The sequence below is a fragment of the Heterocephalus glaber genome, unplaced genomic scaffold, assembly GCF_053883595.1.
Source record: "Heterocephalus glaber isolate CG9 unplaced genomic scaffold, H.glaber_assembly_v1.0 deba00001465, whole genome shotgun sequence".
In the NCBI taxonomy this organism is placed as follows: Eukaryota; Metazoa; Chordata; class Mammalia; order Rodentia; family Bathyergidae; genus Heterocephalus; species Heterocephalus glaber.
Window position 1 is genome coordinate 25463348 of NW_028258312.1, and position 27797 is coordinate 25491144.

Below are 27797 nucleotides of genomic sequence, written 5' to 3' on the forward strand. Positions count from 1 at the left end.
AGGAGGTTTTAGTTGAGAACGAAGACTCCATTGGCAGTTTGACTAGAGAACATATCTGTTATGCTCTGGTAGAAAATTTGTTTACATTTTCCCATGTTCCAAGACGTGGTGGAAGACTGACATTTAAGGTAGCAGTCTAATTAATCTGGTAGAGGAAATTTCAAGTCAGCCCAATATCCAGGCTGTGACATTTGTACTTCTGGCTTTCATCCAGGTTTACAAGGAGAATCAGGAACAAAATGGCCATTCAAAAAGTTTTCAGTTTTTTCTAGAAAAGAAGTGCCTGCAAAATTGGAGCCATAAAAGAATGTGGTTGTTGAAAAGATTAACATTAAAAAAATGTCAAGTGGCCAGGGATTTAGTTCAGTGGTGCCACTGCCTGCCTCTCAAGTACAAAGTCCTGAGTCGGATCCCCAGTAGCAAAATAAATAAGTAAAAAGATGTCAAGTACCTTGCATCAGGACAATAGGAATGATGCCATGAGGCCATTTCAGGAATCAGCAAGACTCATTCTCTGACTCAAAGGTATAAAAGGGTGAAGAAACACTTCTTAGAAAGACTTTGCATTGAGCAGAGAGGCTCAAGGTGTTTTGCCCAGGAAGGACCTTCTAGGAAACTAGTTCTCCAGGGTTTGTTTCACAGTCCTCAGCTATCCAGGCACTCAGGGGCCACTGTAGCCATGTTCTAGGAGGACTCTTCTGTTGCAAAGCTGGCAGCAAACCTTGGTGTCACCCACATGATGCTACTTATGCACAGACATGCAGAATGCAAGAGTTGTAGGATCAGAGAGGCTACCATCCAGATTTCAGAAGAAGCCCCAAGAGGCCAGGCATTGTGCTCCTAAGAAGGCAATGTTAAACCTATGAGAGTTTTACAAAAGTTCAGTGGAGATCCCTGGAAGTTGGGCATGCCAGGAACATGGAACATCTGCTGAGGAAAGCAGCAGGCAGTGAGTAGACCCACTGCAAAACAGTGATCGTGAGGTGCACAACTGACAATGCCATAGAGGCAGGGCTGTGTGAGTCCTTTGGAGTTCACATTTTACCCTGGATCCTGGATGTGCAGTAACAAGATTTAATGTTTGTCCTGGTCTTTCTTTTTCCCAATTCATTTCTATTGCCTGTCTCTCCTTTGGGGAGTTGAAATATTTACCCTGTGCCATTGTAGTTTGAGAGTGTTTAACTTTCTTTTTGAGTTTTACAGACTCACAGCTAAGAGTTTGCACTGAGTCTCAGAAGAGACTTTAGAGTTTGTTTTTTCAGTAATGCTGAAACTTTTAAAACTTTGGTGATTCTTTGGAGATGAACTAAATACATTTTGCCTAAAGAGGTGAACATGAGTCTTTTTAAGGCCAGCATGGAAAGTTATGGTTTAGTTTTAAACTGTCCCTTCCCCCAAATCCTCATGTGTGTGGGAGGTAATTGGATCATGAGAACCCTATACTTATCAGTGCATTCATCTGATGAAACCATAGCGACTTGTGCTGTGAGGAGGTGAGACTTAGCTGGAAAAGGTGATTCACTGGGGACGTGACCTGGAAGGGTGCCTCTCCCTGGCTCCTCCCTTTGCTCTCTGCCTCCTGGCTGCCAAGATGTGAGCAGCCTTCCTCCACCAGGCCCTTCCTCCATGCTAAGGCAGCCTTGGAGCCAGGTGACTAATGACTGACTCTTCTAAGAATTGTGAATCAAAGTAAATCTCTTCTTCTTTAAGTTGTGGATGTCAGTAGTTTGTCTCAGTGAAGGAAATGTGACTAAGGTTGATACTGAGTGTTGTTTGCCTTCACAAAACTAATAATATTCCCATGGTTAATGTGGTATATTTTAAGTGATACACAGAATAACAATATAAAATATAGATTAAGTTAACATCAGATGCCTTTTCAGGTTTAAAAACTCTTACAAATTTACATAATGAAGTTTTATTGAAAGAAGAGGATTTCCTTCAATATTATTTTATATTTCCTAAAAGCACATCAGTCAGTCCTGGTGAAAGGCACGCAGGCAATAGCCTAAGAAGAATCAAGAATTTGCCTCTTATCTCTCTAAATATGGATGAAAACAGAAACACAACCAACAGTTGATCAGCCTTAGTTTCTTCTTACCCACAAAAATGAAAATGCCTTAAAAGCAAGGTTTGTAATATTTACGTAACAGAAAATCAATGGTCCTTAAAATAAATCAGAAATTTAATTTGTCAAGAAATAATTATTAATGAAACAATACAAAAATAATTAAACATATATAAGATTTCAGTGATTTAAACTTAGTGGAAAATTTTAAAATTTGCTCCTGAAATTTCTGAAAATGAATGAAAAGATACCCAAAGAAATGATTAGTAATATTATACATATACTGGGAACTATTTTTCTATTTTAGGAAAAAGATTATAACCAGCATTTCTAACTAGACATTTTACAGATATTTTTGTCTTCTTTTTGGAGAGAACATTGCTCTTTCTCTCCTCTTTCAAATATTTGTTATGACAGTAATCCTCATTCAAATGAATAGTGGTATTTTTCATTCATTTGGATCAAAACCAGTATTGAAACATTTTTAGACTAACTCTTGCACATTTCTTTTAAACTAGAGATTGAGGAAAGAAGCATGAAAATTGTACACTTTTATTTTTTATTCAGAACTGTCTCAAAAGACTTCAAATAGTTTTCTTTTTCTTTTACATAATGGCAGCAGGATTAACAGCCCACATGCCTGGTTAAAGTCTGAATCAATTTGAAATGGCTGAAATTTTAAGCCTCAAGAATTACTGTTTATAAAGGAAACTCAGACATAATAGTCAGTGTTGGAAATTCAGTCACCATACTCAGGTGGATGGTGATGTATCCATGGGAAAAATGTAATTACACTGTCTATATCATGATGAGAGTTGACTAGTCATGCACGGGGAGCCTTATTACTAACATTTAAAAAATTAATTATTTCTCAATCATCCTGAGGTGTCTTATTTTCGACTATAACTTAGATCAAACCTACATCTGATTTCTCTTTATTACTAAGGCAATAGAGATGTCGCATCTTTTCCAAGCTCCCTTCCAGACAACTTTCAAATCAATTTGGGCATCTCAAAAGTGTTGCTAAAATACCAGATGCTCTGTCAGCTGCACAGAACAATGTGCTGATAATTATATTTCTCTTTCTAATAGTAGATCAAAGCCAGAGATGAGGTGACATACACCTAAGATATTCCAACTCTGGCTTGAAGGTCAATGGGATCTGCCAACATACGTTGCTGATTTTGTAACATGAAAGCCAGCTAAAAAGAACCGATCAGTGAAATGCATGATTGCCGTATTCTTCAGTTTAGCTCTATGCAAATGTTTACAAAATAGTTTGAAGAGCTTTGTGGTTTCTTGTTATCAGTCTTATTAAAGCTTGGCAAACCTTAATAACAAGTCTATCAACAACCCACCAGGAATTTGATTTTAGTCTTAGACTGCCTGAATTTTTATTTTTATTGAAGAGTTTTTAAATGGAAGTGCCAGGACCTTTCCTGATCAGTTGCCTACATTGCCACGTGTCAGTGTGGCATATGTGCTCAGCTTGAAGAGCCAATGGCAGCTGAGGCAAAACAGAGCTCTGTGTAAGCCCAGAAGAGGGCAGGCAGGCAGGCAATGAGATTCCCCTAGATGGAGCTTCAGTGTGGGTGCTTCAAGCCAGCCAGAACATGTGCACTTGTGTTATGTTTCCACAGTGTAATTGAATGATTGGCACCATAAGCAGTGTGCCATGCAGAACCTGGAGCACCTCAGCATAACCAGAATTGTGGGTCAGATCCTCATCTGTCAACTACATAACTCAATTGGAGCCATGCTTTAGAAAAGAAAAGTGAAAATAATAGGGTAGCAGTTGCCCCTCTAGTAAATAGGATACACTAGTGCCAGATGACTTTTACCACGTTATTCAAATGTCAAAACCTTATAGGGTTTTCCTGTTCTACTAGGATAACCTACAAACACTTTCATTTGTGTTCCAATGCCCTCTATGAGAGACCACATTCTACATCTTCTGTCCTACATAGAAATCAGGGCTCTGAAACCAGAATATCTGGGTGCAAACCCTAGTCCCATCACTTACCAAGGTGTCACTTAGTAGAAGTTATGTAGCATCTGTGTGTCTACTTCCTCCTCTGTAATATGAAGATGAAAAGAGAGCCTACAAGCTGACTGCGGCAGTGCAGGGCTGTAATCCCAGCACTCTGGGAGGCTGAAGCAGGAAGATTGCAAGTTGGAGTCATGTTTGGGTAACTTAGCAAGGCACTGTATCAAGATTTTTTTTAAAAAGGCTAGGGAAGTAGCTTGATGCCTTAAAGGCCCTAGATTTAATCTCCAGCACAAGAGGAAAAAAGGTGCCTATATTATGTGCTTGTTGTATCAATTAAATTTGCTAATATGTAAATATCTTTTAAAATATGCACCTAATGAAAATAAGCACTGTACAAATGCTTAAGTAAAGGATGTCCCAGTGTCCTACAGTACACAGTGGCGCTTTCTCTCTCTCTCTCTCTCTCTCTCTCTCTCTCTCTCTCTCTCTCAAGTCTTCTCCTCACTTAAAGTTCTTTACCAGGTAAACAAAATCTCACTGCAATCTCTTGCGGTACAGATTCAGCTGTCTTTCCAATGCGATCTGCTCAGGTTCCCCTAATCATTTCCAGCCTTTGTGCCTTTGTTTAATTGGGTCTCCTTTTGTGATGTGCCTTTTCCTCTCCTTTTTATTCAGACCTATTCAGTCAGTCATAAAGAGATTCTCGATACCTTTCTAGAACGTTCTGAGTTTACTCACTTTAAAAACATGAAGTGTATCACTTACTGATTTGTTATTTTGCATCCTTGGTCATACCCTTATTTTAACTGCAAATCAATATTTGGTTTCATATTGGTCTTATTTCTCACAGGTGATTATCTTACCGACAATAAGGGCGGGTAAAGCTCAGCTTAAAGTTAAGTACTCAGCAAATTCCATTGAATAGAATTTAACAAAATTGGTTAAGTTGGTTAATGTTTTCTCTTCCAATCCTCTCTGCAACAGTAGTCAAAGTAAATAAAAAGAAAAGTCTTAAGGAGTGAGCAGTACAGAAAACAATTTGGGATAAGAAATAAACACTACCAAAAAACAAGTAGAATTTGATGGAGCAAAATGAAAAAGATGGCTCTTTCTCTGAATCATTTTTCAATTTATTTCACATTATTAACAATGAGTGAAGACAAAGCTAGAGCCAGGCCCTCTCACTTCTAGCAGTAACCTGTTTTAATTAAGTGTAGGACCATTGCATTTGCTACATCTTATATTTACTACATTGTGGATTAAGTTGAGAAAATGATTATTCTGAGTGATTCAGTGTATGGATTCATTATTATAGACTGTTCCCAAGTTTATATGAAAAACTGCTGTTAGAACACTATTATCATGTGAAACTCAGAATTTTAGACTTGTGGGGGTCCTTAGCTCTCAATAAAAAATGGTCTCATTCTTAAATTTTGATGCTAGGCTAGTTGGTGTGTTCTTATGTCTTAGCTGTTCACAGTTTATACCAAATGTGCCAAATTTAAATTAAATATATCCAAATTTAATAATTTGTTGTCCAATTATTATCTTTAACTAATTTGCCAGTTTCTCTGAGTGTATTTAACCAAGAAGAATTGAATTATAGCTAGTGTCATTTTGATCCCAATAAGGCTATAGAACAAAACTAATCTGTAGTGTCTGTATCTGCATATTTTATATTAAATACAGACACCATATGGCAGCTTCACTTATAATCCAATTATATGCAATTATAATGTAGGAATGTACAATGGTCTTTTTAGTTGAATTTTTATTGACTTTATTCAACATGTAAAAATCTCTCTTCCCTTAATTTTCCTGACTTCATCTTATCTGGTTTCTCTTCTTCTGTCTTTCTTCACTCTTTTTCTAAACCTTAGTTCTTAACTCTCTATTCTACTTTCTCTAGAAGCCCTCATATTTTATCTCACTCAGTCTTTTAGTTTCAATTATAATCTCTGCATGAATAACTTTGAAATTTTTACCTCAGCCTTCAAAATTACAACCAGTTCTCCAGAGGCCTGCTAGACATTACTTCCTGCATGAACTCCCTGTACTGTAAGAATAATGTATTTTAAACAGAATTCATTGGGTCCTTGAAATTGAGTCTGCCTCTTAATTTTCTTAACATTGTTCCTCTCATTCATTAGGAAGCAAACTTTGGTGTCCTTTGGTTCTTCTTTTCTGATTTCATCCATTCAATCATATTACTGCTTACTTGATCTTTTTGATATCTGCAAAGTCCATATCTACCTTCTGCTTTTACCTCTCCCATCTCTTCAATGGAATTGACGCTTAGCTCAGGGCCCAAAACTACACATGTGAATTACTTGTTGAATCAGTGAGTGAATAACTTCAACCTGCCTCAATTTCTTCATCCTTTTAATACATTTCTGATTAATCATTCCATTAAAATGATGGATTCATCGTGTCACTCATATTGAAAATCTTTCCTGCCTAAAATTATTTTCCAATCCCAACTTCACGTGATATGGATCATTCAGGGAGCTGAGTTTTAGCTGTGCCCAAAGTTCATCCAGACCAAATGAAGCAGATCATCTAGATGTGAGGTTCAAGCACAGAATGGTGGTATTCAGAGAGTTTGAGCGTGATATGATGGAAACACCATTCAATCAGAGCAGCTCTGCTGACCATTTAGCAGGGACAATGGCTACAAAACCCAGAATGGTCCTAAATATGAGCTAATTATCAGCCTTGCCAGAATCCATGCTCTTTAGCTCTCAAAGAGGTAATTCTAGTTAATGAACCACGGGTTGCAAAATAAACTCTGTATTTCTAACTCTGGCAATCAAGGTTCTTTATAATATGGGCTAAATTTCCCTTAAGAATATTTTTATCTTTCTCCTTTATACAAAATTTCTTTTCCTATCATACCATATCCACAAACATGCCTTACACATTGCCATTTCATTGCTTTTATTTATAAAGTAGGTTGACTATGATGAAGTACAACTTTGCTTTCCTTCCTTACACTCATTTTGATGGGGGAATAGAATGAACATAAAGTATGATATCAATGCACTCAAGCAATCATACACAATTTACAGTGTTTGTGAACTTTTTGGAACATCTGTTTTTACTTACCAACAATGACACTAAATTTTGATGAATTATAAAAAGTTGTAATAGAAGGATAGTATCAGAGACAGAATGTTCAGTCTTTGCTCAAAGAGGAAGAAAATCCATTGAAATAAGGAGAGAGCCCATATATTTCTATTAAACACCATAGTGCTGATGTTCTTAAAACCACTTGTTTCGTAAATTTTTAACTTGTCTTTCATGTATTCATGAATTCTTTCTTTTACATATTGTGAGGACGTATTGGAGACAAAAGGCTGAAGTAGAATGAAAATAGAATAATCTCTAAGGATAATCTAAGGCAATTACATTGTTCTTAATTCATGTTGCTTTTCTTCTACATGGTGTTTCTGATGTCTTTGACTACTTCTTGTGTCTAACATCTACAAAAGAAAATGCTAGAAAATAAAGCTCATAATTTATGGACGAATAAATTTTGTCAGGTAGATGCCTTGCTGACAGAATTACTCAGAGGATATATAAAGAGCACAGATGTGGGAATGACTACTCACTGTCCTCATGGCCAGATTAATAATAATTCCCGTGAGTAAGCAAGAAGGAAAGTTTAGGTCACTAGAATGTGCCATGTGACATACTATGGAAGAGGCTGGTGAAATGGATGTTAAAAGAAGTTACCAAGAACAGAGCAAAGATAAAGGCAAGTGTTTATTTGGATTACAGTACACTATCAAGAGGGAAGCAGGTGAGACAGAGAAGTCAGGGCCTGGGAGGAGTGGCTCTGTTTTCAAAGTATGGGCCCAAAGGATGATCAGCTGGGCCCCAAGGACATAGGAGGAAATGGTAGAAAGAAGAGGAGCATCCATTCTTCAAATCCTTTGGGCAGATGATGAATGCCACCTCTAGGATAAGATATAGGCCAGGGGTACCATGCAATGCCACAGTCATGTTGGTTTCTCCCTGGTTACTAAACACACCATAGGTTATATCACACCAAGTTCCAGTAACCTATTTTGGCCCATGTTTGTACCCTGACTATTCCTGAAAATTCAGAGGTCCATTTACAGGGAAGAGATGATATTACATTGCTTTGTGTTAATCTGGAGTGAAGTTTACAAATAATTCCTAAAAGAAGGTTTTATTAACTCTGTCAAGTGGGAAACACAAAGAAAAATATTTGTCTCCAAAAGTCTCTCCCTTCTTATATTGTCTTCAGAGCCTAATGGAGTTGAGGTATAAGATTTCTATCACCAGAATAAATACTTAACACAATCAGTTCTTGAAAAGAGAATGTCTTCTTTCTGCAGATTTTAGTGAGCAGTTGTGGAGGAGAAGCTGATGACCATTGAGAGGAAAGAAAGATGGCGGCTGGTGTCAGCTGAGGAAGTTGGCACAGGCAGGACTGGGGATTGTTGGAAAAGAATGGTGAGCCACTGTCAAAGGAGCTATAGCACCCTCTTCTCAGGGCTTGAAGTGTATCATACAGAGACTGTGTCTGTGAATCCTGATACGTCACCCTGACTGGATTAGGAAATGCTTAGCAGGTTAGGAAACCACTGCTCTGTCTGTGTTTATGTGACATTTCTGTAGGTGATTGGCACATAGGCCAGCCAACTGATGGGGGGAAGACTCACTCTGATTGCGGGTGGCACCAACCAGTAGGCTTGTAGCCTGGATGGATAAAGAGGTAGGAAGAAGGAAGTGGGCATGTGTTTTGTAAGTTCCATTCCATTGAAGAGTTGCATCATTTGCTGCTGCCATGGATATCAGACTCTAATTTCTTCAGCCTTCCAACATAGACTCATACCAGTGACCCTTCAGGGGCCTTCCAGGCCTCTGACCATGGACTGCTGTTGCATTCTTGATTCCTTTTGATCTGCAGCTTCCATCTTCTTGGGCTGAGCAGCTACTGGATCCTGTAGCTCTCAATATCCAGAAGGCCACTGTGGACTCTCCCACCTCCGATCCTTTAAGCCTAGCTAATAAAGCTTCTTGCATCATTATACATATATTTTCTATGCATTTTCTTCCTCTAGAGAACCCTAACCAGGACAGAGAATAATCACACACACAGTTGGAAATTATTGCTTGCAAATCTCTTGCATTTCATATATTGCCCTAAGAAAAATGTAACCATACTCACAAGGAACCTAAAACTTACCTTTAATTCAGTATGAAAAACTCTATTAACATTTCATACATAGGAACAAGGAAGAAAGAGAAATGTCCACAACAATTTCTGACTTTTGTCTCATTTTACTTTATTTCTTCTCTTCCTTCTTCCCCTGGCAGGGACAAGTGTTTTGTTTTGTTTTATGTTTTTTATAACGTGACTTACAGTTTCATTTCATCTATGTCATTATGCCTAAATTTTAATCTTGCAAAGATTAACATCTTTACTAATACTTTGGGAAGAGATGTTTTTTCAGAGTCTCATAAATTAAATGTGCCTTGAAAGACACTGAATAGGTATTATTTCTGAGTGGCTGAGACATGGGTTTTGTGATTCATGGCTTATTTCTGACATCTGCCCTAGGGTCTGGGACTTTCCAGTTGCTAGCCACGTGACCGCAGGCAAGTTATTCAAACTTTCAGTGCTTCCTCTCTGAATGATGAAAATTTTGTGATTGCTTGCTACTTAGAATATGAAATTCTAAGAATGATGTCTGTCTAATAGTATTTGCTATAAAACATGCTCTTTCTTTTTTAATGGTAAATGTCCCTCTGTGTACTGTTTTAGTTATATTTTATTTTATTATTATCTTTTTGGTACTGAGGATCGAACTCGGGTCCTTGAGCTTGTGCAGCAGGCGGTGAAACCACTGAGCTAAATCCCCAGCCCTTTAGTTATATTTTATAGCCTTGGTAGGTTGAGTTTTTATTTTTAATACTGGAAAATATTTTTAACTTCCACTTCTGATTTTTCCTTCAGTCTATATTCAGTTTAAAAATGCGTTGTTTAATTTTCTCATATTTATTATTTTTCCAACATCTGCGTTAGTGATTTCTAGTTCCATCCGTTCTAATTTCATTCTAACTACTTTGCATGATTTTATCCTTTTAAACTTATTGAGCTTATTTTATAGCCTAGTATATGGCTATGCTGAAGCATGACCCCTGTGCACTAAAGGACACACATTCTGCTGCTATTGGGTGGAATGTTCTATAGAGGCTTGTTAGATCTAGTTGGTTTGTAGAGTTGCTGAAGGCTTCTATTCTCTTGTTGATTTTCTATTTAATTGTTTCGTCCTTTATTGAAAGCAGGTTTCTCTTATCTCCAGTTATTATGGCTGATTTGACTATTTCTTCTTTGAGCTCTTTCTTCTTTATTTGATTCATGTATCCCGAGGTTTGTTATTAGGCCCACACATGTTTGTAACTGTTATGTTTCCCTGATGGGTGGATTGTTTTGTCACTTTGAAATATGTCTCTTACTATTCAGTAATTTTTTTCTTTAAATCTATTTTATCTGATAGTATAGCCATAAACCCATTTACCGTTCTTGTTTGCAAGGTGCACCTTTCCCGGTACTTTTATGTTTATTCATTCATTTCATCAGATCTGGAGTGTTTCGTGTGTGGCTTGGAGGATGTTTTCAGGTTGGCCTCATGTTTTTCTGTGCTTGCTCCTGCTTGGATGCAGCTTAGCAGCTCTGCCCAGACGTCCTGATTTCCAGAGTTCACTATGATTAGATGGAGAATTCTCCACTCTCCATTCTCAGCCAGAGGTCTTTTCCTTTCTCCATGGGAGGAAACCCTATACCACTCTAGTGAACCAGAGGTGGAGCAGGGATTTGGGGAGATCCAATACCCATGTGCAGTGAGTAGGGTGTGGCCACCTGGATAAGTCTTCACCTAGCGGTGGCTGTTGAATGGTAGAAGGAAGGGAAGTCTGCTTTGCCATGTCTATCTACAAGAGAGCATCTGTACCATAAGGGATATGAGAAACAGCAACTGGCATCTCCCAGGGTTAAACTGCAGCCTCAGACTGGAGCTTGTAGGAGAGGAAATGCTGTCTTAGCTGCCTGTGCCCAGTGTAAAGCTTCCTTACCACAGAGCTTAGGGTGAGTGGGTAATGGAAAGAATCATGGCTCAAAAGGCACATACTCTTGCTATTCTTAAAATGACTGACTACATCTTGAATGAAAATTTTCCCATTTAGAATACGCCTTTAGGACAATCTCCAGATGCTCAAAAATTATTGCTTAATGTTCACCACTTAAATTGTTGTTTTCCTGGGGAGAAATTCTTCTGCGATCTTTCAACATTTTGAAGCCCATTCCCTCAGCGTTTTCTTGAAATACTGTTTTGCATATGAATGAAGCAAAAAGTTGACTAGATTTTTCAATAATTACCTGTTTCTTCCTTTATCTTGGAATCTTCAAATGAGTTACCCTAGTAGAGAAGGCCAGTGAGATTTTAACAGTCATCTCTGTGAATCTGATTTATTTCACTCTACATTATGCTTTCCAAGTGCATCCATTTTTCTACAAAAGGCTCAAATTTGTCATTCTTTATAGCCAAGTAGTATTCCATTATATATAGATACCACATTTTGTTTATCCAACCATCTCTTGGTGGGTATGCAAGCTGCTTCCAGGACTTAGCTATTATGAATTGTGCTGCTATAAACATTGGTATGCAAATATCACTGTAGTATGATGTCTTGAGCTCTTTGGGGAAGATATCTAGCAGAAGGATTTGAGTGAGATAAAGTACAAACAAAGAAAATGATAAAAGATAGATAGAAAAGGACAAGGGAACAGATGTTGTCCAATAGGGAAATGGTCAAGGGAACAAGGAGAGGAGTAAGGAGGAGGGAGGGGAAATGAGAGGACTAAAGATGTGCCATGTGCAGGAGCCTAACAACCCCAATCAGTGTAAACAGTGTAAGCCACACCATGTGCTGAGACAAATAGTATCAACAAGCACAAAAAGGTGATGAGGGAACCAGAGGGGTGGGGGAGAGGAAGGGGGCAAAAACCAAGCTGTGCTCTATACGTGTAACCATTCCTCAAGATGATTCCAAACCGCATGAGTTACAAACATGTACTAATAAAATGAAATGAAATGAAAAAAACCCCAGAGGTCTCTTTGGTGATCAGTTTCTATGATAGCTTCTGCTTTCCACTTTTGCTTTCCCCTTCCCTTTGCTATTACAGGTTTGTAGTGCCTTGCAGTCCAGAGCCACATTACTATAGTGAGTTTAGGGGCCCAAGAACAACCTGCTGAAATTGCCAGAGTGAAAGCACAAAAAGAACGCAGAATCTTGTTGATAGTGTGAATTTGGTCATAAGTGGCTTCCCCAGCCTGGCATTGTGTAGGTTTAGCTATCTTTTCATTTCGGAAAAATAAAACTTTATTTATCAAAGTCGCATCAGTTAGGTTTCTGTTATTTGTGAAAGAAAATATTCTAGAATGATGTAGTGGATGCCAGTAAAGATATTCTTTATTGTCTTTAATTTGAATGTTGAAGAAAAGATTTATTCCACACTTGCATCATTAGATTCAATCCTATGTATCCCTAATATTATAGAATCAGGGACTTAGTGCACTTACTGGGACGAGCAGTATACTTTTTGGACCCAGTTTGAATCTCATGTCAAAGCTTAGTGGGAAGGATATGTGTGATAGTTAACTGATATGTCAGTTTGGGTAAGACATGCCCGACTAAATTGGCTCAGCATGGTTCTGGGTGTGGAAGCCCCACCCTGGGGTGGGTTGTCCCTTACACGGTATCAAAGGGAAATATTGAAGGAAGGTTCTCTTCTGTTTCTTAAGAGGAGCCCCAGTCTTCATCTTTACCTTTGATGTTGTCTTCTGGCTTCCAGTGCAGACCCCTCTGCCTCCCAAAATGGACTCGCATGGGGCACTACACTGAGCTCCACAGCTTCGACTGGATCCTTCGGATCTGCAGTGCACAGATGGACCTTTGCACTCTTCCATACCCAACTCTGTGGGTGACCATTGTAAGCCAAGCTTATAAATTCTTATATATTTGTATATATTGCATTATATCTTGCCTATTGACTGATACAATAGGCAAGCAGTGAAATCAGAATTTGAAGTAAAGTGCAGTGTGTCACTTTTTAAAAAGCATATATTCCTGATGAGAATATAGCAGAGGGAGGAATAGAGATGAATGATATTATTATTAGAATCATTGAATTAGAATGTCTTATTCACAAGACAACATATGACTGTATTACTCCTATTTTACATGGGAGCAAATTGAGGCTTAGAGAAGTTAAAACATCCAAAGTCACAGAGTTAGCAAATTCTAGAATGAGATTAACATCCAGAGCCCAAGTTTAACTACAATGCTACTCTAATCTGTCTCAGAAATCTAGAGGTTAGAAGTTATAACAATTTTCAAAAAGTTTATCACTAAGGAATATGGTTATATCTACTAGAACTGAATTGTTAGACAAAGTTGAAGGTCCAGAGAAAGAAACTAGCAAAGGTAAGACATAGACCTACTTCCAGGAACTATCCCCCAATCAGATTATAGGGAAGGGACTCAAATAAAGTGCCCAAAACAAGTGTATAGCTCAGGTTTATAACGTAATATTAGGTTCAGATTTCCAGACAAGAAATTCAGTTGGAATCAACTGATATTTTGAGTGCTTCCTATGGGTTTTGAGCACTAAGGATATAACAATGCCGAAGTCACTGTCTTCTCAATAAGTCTAATAGGGAGTTGGCAGGGAATTGCAACATTGCGTCAAGATGACAAGGGTAGAAATGGCATGGCATGGAAGAATGAGGGTATGTTAGTCCATCACAGTAAATCAGTAAAGCCTTCCTAAAGGAGGAGATACTTATGCTGAGAACTGAAGACAAATTGAGACCAGTTTGGGGGAGGAAAAGAGTATTAGGCAGGATGAACAGCAAGGACAGAAATCCTGTGACAAAGAGAACATGGTGTATTCAGGAGGCTGAAAATGCCTAGGTCACATTGAAGCCATCAACTGGTGAGAGATGAGAGTAGTAAGTAAGCAGACACTACAAAAATTTTGGTTCATTTGTTGGGTATTTGGACTTTGCTCAGCGGGCAACAGGGAGTTGCTAGAGGATTTTTCAGAAAGGGGGTAAAATGACCATATTATATAAAATATTATTTTCATGTGAAGTTCTTGATGTATTAGACAACCAAATCAAAAGCAAGAGGATTAGTTTGGAGATGACAGCCATTAATTCAGGTAGAAGTGATGGTGAGATATAGTTATAATGAAGATGGACAGAATGAATTGAAATCTAAAGCGAATAATGGAGTAGAATTAGCAGGACTTGATGATTGATATAGGGGCAGAAATTATGGTCATTTTTAATTTGCAAAAGAAGAGGGTTTTCTTCCTGCTACTCTCAGAGAGTCCTCAGTGTCTTTTCATTATGGTGGGAAGAGGCAATAGCAAGGAGAGATGATGAAAAGTTAAACAAGGTCACCGAGGAGAAAGATGCAAAAAGATTGTGAGTCCAGACAAAGAAGTTAGGGAAAACGGGCCTTTCTTCCTTGACAAGCAGGGGTAGAGTTGGCATCTGAGAGCTACCAAAAGCCCAGACCCCAGACTCAAGTTTCCCTGGAAGGGATTGGCAAGTACAGAACAAGCTGGATAGATTACCTTCCCCAGAAATGACTCAAGTCTCAGTCTGCTTATTAGTGCTTATGCTTTGTTAAGTAGGTTGTGTTTCAAGAGGAGATTCAAAAGTATAAAGAACATGGAGATGGTTTGAAAAATCACTGAAAGATATAGAGAGGCACAAGAAATTAGTAAAATGAAAAGATAAAAGAAAAAGATCGCTAAGCACTGTTAAGATCCCCGTTAGTTGGAAATTATGTTTTTTGTTGGCATTAGTCTTTGCCATTGAGTGAACACTTCTTGACTGCCCGGATGTGAGGGGGAGAAGGTGGATGCCTAGATCCAAGGTCAGAGAAATGGCACGTCACAGAAAACTGTAGTCATACAGTATAAAAGTATGATTTTAAACATGAGAGACCTGTCTCTTACAGGCATTTCCAAGCTTAATTGTGGAAGAAAGTTGATGAGGGAAGTTGAGAACAAAGTTTCTTGGAGAAGAGGAGGTCAAGGGTTAGAGTTTCTGTAGGCTGTGCGAGATTTACTGGGTGCATGTCTAAAAAAGTTTTCGTATAGGTGACATTGGAGTTTTCAAAACACCTATGAAGAAAGTACTTTTATTCCAATTTCCAGCTGAAGAAATGGAATCTTTGAAAGTCTGACTATTTTGCATAAACTCGCATAGATATTAGCAACAACAATAATAACACATAGCAATTTAGTCAATACCAGACATTTTTACATTCAATGTTATGTTTTATGCAGTTTTACGTTCTAAGTCTGAAGTGATTATAACATTATTTATTATCATTTTCACTATTTAGAGAGAAGGCGCAGAAAGTTTTAGCAACTAACCTAAGGTCACATGGCTAGGAAATTGAAAGAGCCAGGACTTAAGACAAATGTTGGAAATAAGCTATGAATCAAGATTGATATTAATTCAAACCCATGTCTAAACCATCCAGAAATGGCAGCTATTTAATGATTGTAAAGGCTTATTTCATTCAAGAGACTCTGTAAAATCTCTGCTAAAAATATTAGTAAAGATGTTAATCTTTGCAAGATTAAAATTTGGACGTAATGACATAGATGCAATGAAACTGCTAGTCACGTTATAAAAACATAAAACAATACAGAACATTTGAGCCTACTGTGGACAAAACAAAGAAAAGAAATAAATATGAAGAAAAATAAGACAAATGTCAGAAGTTGTTGTGAAGAGTTCCATTTGTTACTTTCTCCAATCTATGAAGTATTAATAGATTGGTTTTGTACTGAACTAAAGGAAAGTTTTGGGTTCCTTGTGAGCCTGGTTACATTTTTCATAAGGCAACACATCAAATGCAAGAATTTTGCCAGAAAGAATTCCCAACTGTGTGTGGTAAGTCTCTGTACTGGTTATGGTTCTCTAGAGGAACAGATTCAGTAGAAAATATTTGTATAATGATGCAATGATTTATTAGCTAGGTTTAAAGGATCGGAGGCCAGAGAGTCCACAGTGGCCTTCTGGATATTGAGAGCTACAGGATCCAGTAGCTGCTCAGCCCAAGAAGATGGAAGCTGCAGATCAAAAGGAATCAAGAATGCAACAGCAGTCCATGGTCAGAGGCCTGGAAGGCCCCTGAAGGGTCACTGGTATGAGTCTATGTTGGAAGGCTGAAGAAATTAGAGTCTGATATCCATGGCAGCAGCAAATGATGCAACTCTTCAATGGAATGGAACTTACAAAACACATGCCCACTTCCTTTTTTCCTTTTTTCCATCCAGGCTATAAGGTGGTGCTACCCGCAGTTGGGGTGGGTCTTCCCCTGTTGCCGGCCCATATATATATATGTGCCAGTCACCTATGGAAGTGTCCCACAGACACACCGAAAACTGTGCTTTCCTAACCTGCTAAGCATTCCCTAATCCAGTCAGGGTGACGTATCGGGATTCACAGACACAGTCTCTGTATGATACACTTCAAGCCCTGAGAAGAGGGTGCTATAGCTCCTTTGACAGTCGCTCACCATTCTTTTCCAAGAATTCCCACGGTTCTGCCTGTGCCAACTTCCTCAGCTGACACCAGCCGCCATCTTTCTTTCTTCTCAGTGGTCATCAGCTTCTCCTCCACAACTGCTCAGTAAAATCTTCCCTAAGAGCATAAGGACACTGAGTGGCGTATATCTTTTTTGACTCACTAGTTATGCCAGTTTAATAAAAGCAGAAAGAGAGGGCATTATCTGTGAGTTTCAATGCAAGTTCATGGGAGAGACAATGAATACTGCTTTTCATTTACAAATAAAATTAACAGTAAATGAGAACCCAAATATTGAGGAAGTGCCACAGACAATATTTTTCCTTCAACATTAAGTAGTCAGTATAGTGTCAGAAAATTTTAAGAACCTCTCACAATTAAGGTTTAGTTTTAGGGTATATTTCTGTCAAATATCATTTGACCTCTCTGAGCCTTATTTTCTTTGTGAATGTAGAATAATAACTAACTTAAGACAGTTGTAATAACCAAATTACTACAATAATGAAAATAGATACCGTATTTGTATTTGGATAGTGCCTGAGCTATTACTGCAAACTAGCTCATTATACTCTGTATTTCTTTGTTCAGAAAACGCGTATCTTTAGTCCTGGACTCGAAGGTTATATTTGCTAAGTACTTGGTGCTAAGAACAGTGTAAACAGTTAAAGTAAATGCAGCATACTTAGCTTTTGACAAAGACATTATTGCATATTCGATTCCCAGTGGATTGGAAGCATGTTATATTCAGCACAGCATAAAGTTGGAAAAGTTTCTTAACACCTTCATCTGAAGATGCTCCAAGCACACCGTGTAAGTACAGTATTATTATTTTGGTTTCTTTTGCAAAGGTCTGTTTAATGAATCAAAATGACTAGTGATAGCAGCAGTGTATAACAGGAGTTATTGTAAAGGTCACAAGTAAATGTAGAACATAATTGTTCAACCATATGATTATATTAGCAAAATATTTGCTGATTTTATGGGTGATTACCTCTCTCTCTCTCTCTCTCTCTCTCTCTCTCTCTCTCTCTGAGGAGAGTAGAGTAAGGAGATTTTTCTTCTTTTACTATATACCCAACATGGACTTTTAACCAACTTGATTGCTAGAATATTAACTTTCTTAAGATTTGATTGAATTTAATATAACTAAAGAAAAATAAAAAGTGAGCTGCTAAATCTTGCTTGAGGGTGAATTCTGCCTGAAGATATGTTTTATTCAGGCAGCACCATGTTTTAAAGGTTGGAAATTGGATGTATTCTTGGGACAGATGCTCACTTTCCCCTATCCTAAGTTCCATCTCTCTATACTCAACTCTTAGCCTAGCTTATACCCCACTGGTTTCCTTCATTTTTGTAAACTGCTCACTCCTAGTGGGCAGCAGAATTTGAAGCTTCAAATTTGAAGGTTCTGATTAAAGAAGAAAATAAGCAAATAGCCTGGGTGTTTACTTTTGTGTGATCTTGAAATACTGTGGAAAAGGGATTTCCCATTTTATGAATAAATACTGTGAATGCTGTTACTAGATTTCAAAAAGTCTGCCACTAAAATGATCTAAAAGGGGACTTGTTCTCACAGCAATCCTTTCAAAGCCTTTAAGCAGCCAAAATAAAGTGAATTGGATATTTAATTAGGAAGAAAGAATTCTTGTCACCCTAACTGAAGAAGGAAAAAAGGCCACGCTAGCAGGTGGAAGGCTCCTTCCCCAAGACTGCGCCTGTCCACGAGCTCCATAAATTGGTGCTTCCTGCCATACATCTCCCTATTTGCACATGCATGGAAACACTTTTTGTTGAAGCTACTTGACAACACTTAGTATTTATTGTTTACTTGTCATTCTGAGAAACCACACACAGACTGTTTGGGTTACACCTAATGACAGTTTTTTATTCATTTTATAGTTTAACATTTCTTTTTATTGAGCTTTTGTTATGGTTTAACAACTCCTTTCAATTGTTGGAGTTGTTTGAAATGTGAGTGCACCCATAAGACAAACACACATCATTACCTTTCCACTCCTGGTGCGCAGCCCTTTGTGAAATCTGCTGGGAGCAGTGGTTGCTGACGCCGCCGGGGTAGCAGGGGAGAGGGAAGGGATGGCTTCAGCATACCCCTGAATTTCATGGTTATTTCTTCGAGGAGCCTTGTGGTGACACAGGGGCCATAGCATGGAGGTCCTGTGTGGCCTGAAAAGTTACCAGGGAATGATGAGAATTTCAGCAAGAAAATCCCTAAGCATATAAAGTCCCGGGAGAGCAAGTGCTCAGTTTCCTTTCCTTCCCAGTCATTTGCCTGGGGAAATTATACTGATTTCTCATCAGAAAGAAATCATCCATGACAGATCGTAGTTTCTGAATGAACTAAAATTGACTGTTAAAGGAATGAATATTTTCCTTAAGTTGAGTTATTAATTTATATGACAAATAATTGAGAATATTAACCATACTAAGCCTACTTCTGCTTTTATGACTCAAGAGAACCAGCAGAATAAAATAATTTCTGTGTGCCTGCCCAAAGAAATTTCTGCATTCTGGATCCCAAGCTACTACGTGATCAGAATGGATAAGAGGCAAGGTGTCACAAGTTAGCGTCCAAAAAGAGGCCAGGGGGTCAAAGAAGAACTTAAAAATACAGTTCAGGGACAATCTGACACCGACGGAGAATCAAGAAAATATTGGCATTGGTAGCTGAAACTTTTGGCTGTTGGGCTAGGGAAATGTGAGATAACAGTAGTCTGATATGGACAGCAACAGGAATTTGGGGGAATAATTAGGACTTCCATGAATACTTATATAAGTATCAGCTGAGAGAAAGACCTGTCACTAGGGAGGCACCAAAAGAAATAAAAGTCTATGCCCAATAGGAGCATGATGAAGTTGGAGAGAAAACAAGGCAGAGTCTCTAGGATCACACAATCACACCCAGTACATGAATGCTACCAGGAAATTTCATCCAAAGCCAGTTGGAATTGCAATGTAGTTACAAATGAATACACCAAGCTATTAGTTTTTCATGTACTGCTAATTTGGGTGGATCATAAGAACAGATTTGCCAAATTTCATGTCTTAACTTAGTTGAGCCTTTTTCCCCCCACTTTTATTTACCCGTTTTCTCTGGCAGAAGGAGTTATTTTTGTTTGTTTTTCTATTTAATTGTCAGGCCACATAGATTTTTCTCTGATGTTTGACTATTTTTGTGATTTTTTTTTAAATTACAAGTTGGTTCCTAATTAATATTTTCAAATATGAATTTATGTTCTTATAACTTTTCCTTACTTGTGGGTGATCTCAGAACATCAAATATCAGTCGAATACAATCAATAAATTTCTATAATAGCATGGTCTTCTCTTGAATGAAGACTGAAGGATTGCTCAATATCTTAAAATGTGGAGTTTTTATACATTTCTGAAGTGAGACCATATCTTACAATATAAAATGACTATAGGATTTTCTAGTTTCAGAGTAGTTTTCACATAGTAACACGGGGGATCATTTTCACCTTTTAATTAATCCATAAAGGACTATAGGAAACAACATAAAATTACATGAATCATGTCCCATGTGTATTTAACATGTGAGTTACAAAAGAAATTAAAAGAAAACCTTCCTTAAAAATGCCTTCGCCAAAGAGAATTTGTTGAATTAAGTAATTGGACCATCCAGCCATCAGGTAAGGCTTGAGCATTAATGCTTTCGTTGGTTGCTGGGTGGTCCTAAGATGTTTGTTTGAAGTATCCAAACTTGCATATTTTCAGTTTCTTATCTGCTGGAAAGAGTTCTTCTTTTGTCTTGATATATTCAACGAAAGTCCTGATATTCACCCTGTTGCAATCCACTCATGAAACTATCTATGGCCACATGGTACACATGTTGACTATTGGACTTGGGTCACAGGCAAGAGGGGAGGGTCCTCTTCCCTGGAACCAGACGGGCTGTACACGGGCATAATTTCATTGGCAAGGGGGGAAGGATTAATGAATTCCAAAGATATAACAAAAATCTCTAATCTTCACAAGAATCTTGTAAGATAGATAATATTACCCCATTTTTCAGATGAGACATTTTCCCCGGGACAAACAGCTTAGAAGCAGTGATTTGAAAATCAAATCCAGGCCACTCTAAATTTGAACCTCATTCAATTTTACTACATTGCACAAATTAAACACCTATGAGATTATCTGATCTATTCCAGGAAAGAATTTTAGGCTTTTTCTTATGTATATATTTCAGGTATAGTGAGAAGCTTAAGATCCTAAAATGATGAATTAATAACCTTGTCTTCTAGAAACTAAAAATCTTATCAAAGATAGACAAGAAGAGTTTTACTTAAATTTGGGAAACTTTAACAATATTCTGTCATTATTGTTTATGGAAAATTCAGAAAAAACTATATGTATCTTGAGAACAAAGCTACAGTCGGGTTTAGCATTGCCTACATATCCCAAAGGCTACGTGTAACTTTTGCACTGCATTAATTGAATTTGGACTGCATATGGTAAGATGTAAAGCTTAGAAAGTCAACAGAAAGAGGATCCTGAGTGCCAAAACTGAAGAGTTCAAGACCTGTTAGCAGTATGAATGGAAGCTATTACCTGAAAAAATATTGCTGCAGGAGGTTTAGACTTGAACATTAAAACAAACCATTGTCCTGGGCATTGGAGTTAAAAAAGGGGGCATGGTAATGAAATTCCATCATCTCAAATCTGTGGGAAGTAATATTTCAGGGCTGTGAGCTCACAAGCATTGAGGACCGAACCTTGATGAGACTCCTCTGGGAAAAAGGTACCTGAACAAATTATGCTCGTGGTACATTGACATATCTTATAACCCACTTTCTATTTTAGAATAGCTTAATATTATTAATTTACCTAACTGCCAAGGGAGGCAGATGCTCAGAGATTTTCTAATTGCCCAAAGAGCTGTAGTCTAAAACTGGAACCCCAGGTGGTCCTGCCTTGATTCTGAGAAGTCTTGGTGGCTCTTCTCTTCCATTACCCCCCAGAGCTGAGAAACGCTGAAATGTTTGGTCCACATTTTTCCAGCCAGCTTCCCCACCCTGAGTCTTCAGAAATCATGTTACACAAGATTCAAATTGAGTGGCTGAGCAATGACAGCAGGGACTTTAGAAAAATCAGGACTGATTCTTTTATATATAACAACTTCTTTCTCACAGCTAAGTCTTGGAATTGACACTTAAGTGGGGGTGGGGAGACCTGTAAAATAAATAGAATTTCAAGGCTTATTCTAATCAAATTTCTTTCAAGGGGAGCCCTATTTCTTACTTCTTAAATCCCTTCTTCCTAATAAGAAAAAAGGAAATGAGGTAAGACTTTAGCATTGTAGCATTTATGTGTCCACTTTATAAATGTTATTACAAACACTGTTAATGTAAGTCTGGGAAACTGATGAAATAATAGGTTTTAATTAATTAATTTATTTATATTTAGTTATTTTTTTTTGGTACTGGGGATCGAACTCAGGACCTTGCCCTTTCGAGGTAGGCAGCAGCACCACTGAGCTAAACCCCTGGCCCTATAATATGTTTTAAATTCTGTGGAAAATATGGATTTTGCCTGTGCAGGCAAGTTCCAACCATACTGAAATGTGAAAATCTTAGAGAACCTAAAGTTTTTAGGGTCTTTAAAACTAATATCCTTTTAAGGACACAGACATATTTACTGAAATACGTAATACAGAAAATAAAATTCTTTGCCTTGCTTTAAGCCCTGGAGTGTGATAAATTTGTGGGCTGTGGAGTAAGCTGGCCCTCTGGTTCCTCAGAGGATTTTGTTCAGTATCAGAATTTTAGTACTCGATCTTTTGACCTTTGGAACGACCATTTGTTTTGTAGAATACATGATGTAAACGCCTCTGAAATGTTAGTAATATTTTTAACCATTTCCTAGTTATTTTAATGACTTGAAGGAAAATTCCTGTTTTAAAGGATCACCTTTCTGGTGAGGGACAATTTATAGCTGATGTGTGACTCAACAGGAAGTCAAGAGAGCAATCACCAAGAGAAACGAGATAGTCAAGTTTCTCCAAAGTAACACATAAAAGGATTTCTTGGGAGCCAAACTCAGCAGTAAAAAAACATAGGATTAGTCACACTGCACTGGATGCCTCAGCCTTGCTGTTCTTTCTTTGGAGGGGAAATACTTAATGTTCCATAAGAAAATAGGAAGGCCTCGGGATATGTCTCGGATTTATTCCAACAGTTGTTTCCTCAAATGGAGAAGATTGTTTGAAACATTTTGGGGGTAGGAATGTGGCCATAAAGACAAATACAAAGCACACACACTGAGTCCTCAAGGCTCCCTAGTTAATTAATATGTAGTTTGCGTAGAGATGACTATTAAGCAATGATGAAGTCCTCAATTTTTAGATTTAGGAATTAATTGCTTTTTGTTCAGTAATCCTGGATTATTTTAGTAGAATGTACCTCTCCGTTTTCATTTATCTACTGTAAACTATCAAGTGTAATGGCCTGGCAAGTAGAATCTTCATTTGTTTTTAGAGGCAGTGGTAACTAGGAGAGAACTAGGGACTGGGCTGGATTACAGTTAAACTTTCCCTCACAGTGTCCTTTGTATGCATGAAGGTCCCAGGAAGAGCCCAGAAACTACCACTGAAAAGGCTGGGTGCTACCACAACACTCATAACTAAATCAAAATAAGTCTAGTTTTCAAAGAACACTCCTTAAACTGGTATGAAAATGCCGACAGTGTCCTCTAGTTGCTTTACTGCTTGCAACATTTCAGATCAGCTTATCAAAGAGAAACCTGCTTTATTGAAAATTTTGTTCCACTTTGCCTGCACAGTGGAGACTCTAAGCCTTTGACTCGCCTGCTTGTTAGGCAAACCAGCACCGGGTGAACACAGTGCATTTTCCTTTTATCTTCTTCTCATTCCTAAGGCCATTAGAAAAAAATTGGAGGTAACATATGCACTGCAAAATTTCTGTATCTCTATTTTTGTTGGTTTAGTTTCTAAAACAAACGTGTATTTCTCAAATGAATTTTTGTTTTTCTCATTATTTCTATTTTTACTCTCACTTCCACAAATTCATGTAAAATTTGGCAATGTAGTATTTCTTTAAAATACGCAGGGATCCATAAAAAATATTGACTACAAATCACTGTCTTCCCAGTGCCACTGAGTAGAGAGGATTTGACAAACCTCTCCAGTTTTAGGTGGATCAAAGAATAAATTGGAGATTTACTTTTGTCTAAAAACCTCAATCATCTAGATATTCTTTATTCTAATGTCTTTCTTTTTCTTTCCTACTGTTGAATACTCTGCTATCTACCCTTTCCCATGGCCCAAGGATAATACTAGGTACAGCTAAGTATATTCTCTACTGCTCTATTCTCAGTTCCTTGCTATGATTTTGGTGTGTTAATTCTCACCATATGATGAATAAGCTCACTGTTTATCATGGTCTGAGATATTAAACAATTATTAAGATTTTTGTTTTTCTTCATTTTTTTTGAAGTACTGGTGATTGAATCTGGGGTCATATGAATGCTAGGAAAATCCTTTACCATTGAACTACAGTTACCAGCCCTTTATTTTATTTTGTTTTATTTGATTTCATTGTATTTTACTTATTTTGGACAGGCTGGGCTCCAACTTGCAGTCTTACTGCATCAGGCTCCCAAGTTGCTGGGCCTCCAGGCCTTTGCCCCCATGCCTTTCCTTTTTAAAGCCATATAATTGTTTGAACCCTTTATTTCACTTGTGATGGTCAAATTTCCAGAAAAATAGTCAAGTGGAAAGAACTGAAGGGCTCACCCAGTCCTCACTACCAAAATCAAGAAAGTCAGGTGCTGATTTAAGGTACGAGTTCTTCAAGCTGACAGAGGTGCTGGAGAATGTGTGCATGTGAGTCCCCAGGAGTCCCTAGGAACAAGTCTGATAAGTGATGAAAAAAAAAAAAAAAAGTGGAGGAAAGGAACCAAAGTCAAACTCTCAAGTTGGAAAGTGTTGAAACCAGCAGAAGTTGCAGAAACTCTGTGAGTCTGTGAAACTTGAGTTTTCACAAATGAAAGGGACTTCCAATAATATCTGGTAAAATTTCTGATTTTTTCATGGGAATATCATTAATTTTTGGCTAATTATAATCCAAATACTCTTGTGGTGATGGTTCAGAGGTTTAGATATGCTAGAAGATTAATACATGAGCTCCACTCTCAGAAGCAGCCAGGATCGCTGCTCCTGGTACGCTGGATTAAGGGGCACTTGAAAAGCAGGGGCTGACTCTGCCATGGCGTTGCCACGGTCATGAGGACTGGACTGGCTGACTGCAGATCCATGCTGCAGGAGCCAGTGGTCCCAGTGTCTGCATTTCCATCACTAAAGATTTATTTCTCTGAGATGTGAGGCTTTTCTTCACATCTTAGAATCTTTGCAATGAACGGAACCTTAGAAATGAGCCCAGCGCCACCATTTTATATGGAAATAAACTGAGGCAGAGACTACTTAATTTGACAAAGTGACAATGTGCTAATCACTTAGCTGAGACTAGAAATTAAATTTCTTCTAACCCTTTAGAGCTAGTTTTGATGAAAACTAACCCAAAGGAAATTTGCTTACAGAACAGTGGGTGTCTTGAGTTCCTTGAAAATCAGAGTCTGTCTAAAATACTCTTTAGCGTTTATCTGGGAAGATGACACCAGAAACTATAGTACAGGGCAGGAAAAGAGAGGAGGAAGAAGGAAAAGCCAATTTAAGGAAGAGTTGCTAAGCTGGTCACCCACATTTGCACCATGGTGTCTGGTGCCCGGAGCTCAGTCTCTCTGAGATATACTGAGATCCTTATGAAATACATCCCAGGGGGAAAAGGAGAAACCCTTTATCCATTGACCCCCATTGCTTAGCAGGTTAACAGTGGCTCAGAGGGGAAGTCTGTGTTCTGCACACAGGACCCATCCTGTGACATCCAAGAAATCCACAAAAGTACAGAAAATCCACAGAAGTACATCCAAGAAATCCACTAAGAAGTACAGAGCCTAGCCTTTATAATTGTGCTGCTATAAACATGGGTATGCATGTATCCCTTTAATATGATGAGATGCTATCTAAATGCCATCAGGAAGTTAGTGCAAACCTGAATGGGATCAGTGGTCATAGCATATCTGTCCAAAAATGCAGGGTTGGGAGGATTCCAAAGGGCAATATACTAGTTGTCTTCCGAACCTGAAACAGGAGCTAAAAGCAGCAAGAAGATGAGGAAAACTCCTTGGGCCTTTCCTCAAACCTACCATCACAGTAAATCTAGTGGAACCAGTGTCTTCAGATTGGAAACAGTAGATCTAATGTTTCCCAAACTCTTTCTTCTCCAGTGTCTACCTAGTACTGTCATTCTTTCTCCTGGCAAACTAGCTTTCTCTATGTGAGGTAAACATGGCTTCCAGTGGTTGCTAAGTTAATAACTTACAGCTTTACCCCAGGAAAGAAATTCCCCTGTCTCTCTCTGCCCCAGACTCAAAACTCTCAAAGATGAGCATTGGCCTAGCCAATGTCGGGGCCAAAGAGGACAAGGAAACATGGCTGGAGGAGAAGAGAAGGCAGTAGTCAGAAATGTAGTCATAGCAGCGGGACTAAACAGTGTTTCTTTACTACACTAGCTCCACATTTTTCGTTTTTGAGTATTTCCCATTAAAAAATGAGACCGTATTTGGAAGGAGTAACACCAAATTAGCATCTTGGTTGGCATTCTTCAAGCTTGGATGACCCTTAGACAGAAGAAAAGATACTATGATGGGAACTAGGACTATTTTTTCTGTTTTACAATTAACCTTAGGGTTATTCCTTGATTCAATTCTCCTAAAAGCTATGAAGATACAGGATATATGATACAATGTTAAGTACAAATAATTTCTTATATTTTTGCTTAATATTTTGTCAGAAGAAGAACTACTGCTGATATTTTTTCCTGTTTCCCAGTTGCATTTTTTAAACTGAGGTTATTTTCTTCATAAACTAGAACTCACTTGGAGATGACAAGAGAGATTTAAACCTTCAAGTCTGACAAACATGTTGCTTTATGCTCCCTCAACATAAAATGCAAAGTCAAATGGAAATTTCAGCTCTTTATGTATCTAGAATACTTGCTACCTACAATCTGAACAACTGATCCCTAAATAATACTTACCAGTCTTCAAACACTTACAGTGTGCTAGACCGTGTGCTGCATATTCTGAGGGTGTTCATTCAATCACCCCCCAGAAACTTCCCTGTGAGATCAAGGCCATTTTTCACCTACTTTTCAGTTAGAGAAATGGAGGCAGAGAGAAGTTCTGTGCTGTGGTTTTAACAGCTACCAAGGGATAAAGGTGGGATTCGATCCCAGGCAGGCTGGATGTACAGCCCGATTCTTCAGCCAGTTTGCTGTACAGCCTGTGTGATGATTTACAGATTTAACAATGACGCTGCACTAAGCTACCGCATTAAAAGAGAGAAACGCCCTTCCAGCGAGTTTTTGATTGCAGGCTTATTTTTGCTTTGCCTGAGTTATCCCGATCTTTGCCTTCACAATGGTACTTATATAAAATTGACATCCATTAGGAATGCCATGTTGCTAAATGCCCTTTCCAGACGTGGAGACTTATTGTGGTAATATCATTCCCTACGTTTTTCACACAGATGAATATGGTAAGGCAAACTTCTGACAGAGTAAATGAAAAGTAATGAAAATAAACATTAATGAACCTGAGTTTATTACTAATAACAAAATACATGGGAAGTTTAAAATATTTTCCACCTGAACATAAGGTAGAAATGAGAACCTTATTTGTGCTAACCATTTTTACGCTGTTTATATTCTTTTTTTCCTTATAACTTGTGAGATATGAGAAGTATGTCTTTTGATCTCATATTCTTGAGATTGAATTCAAGTGCTGCCTATTAAATTGAGAACCACTGCACAAGAGATGTCCTGAGGGGAGAAGCATAAACTTCAACACTGGTCTATGGGAAAAAAAAAATTCTTGAGGAACCCCTTTACCCTCTATTACCTGCTGAATTTTATATATGTATATATATATATATATATATATGGTGTGTGTGTGTGTGTGCGTGCGTGTGTGC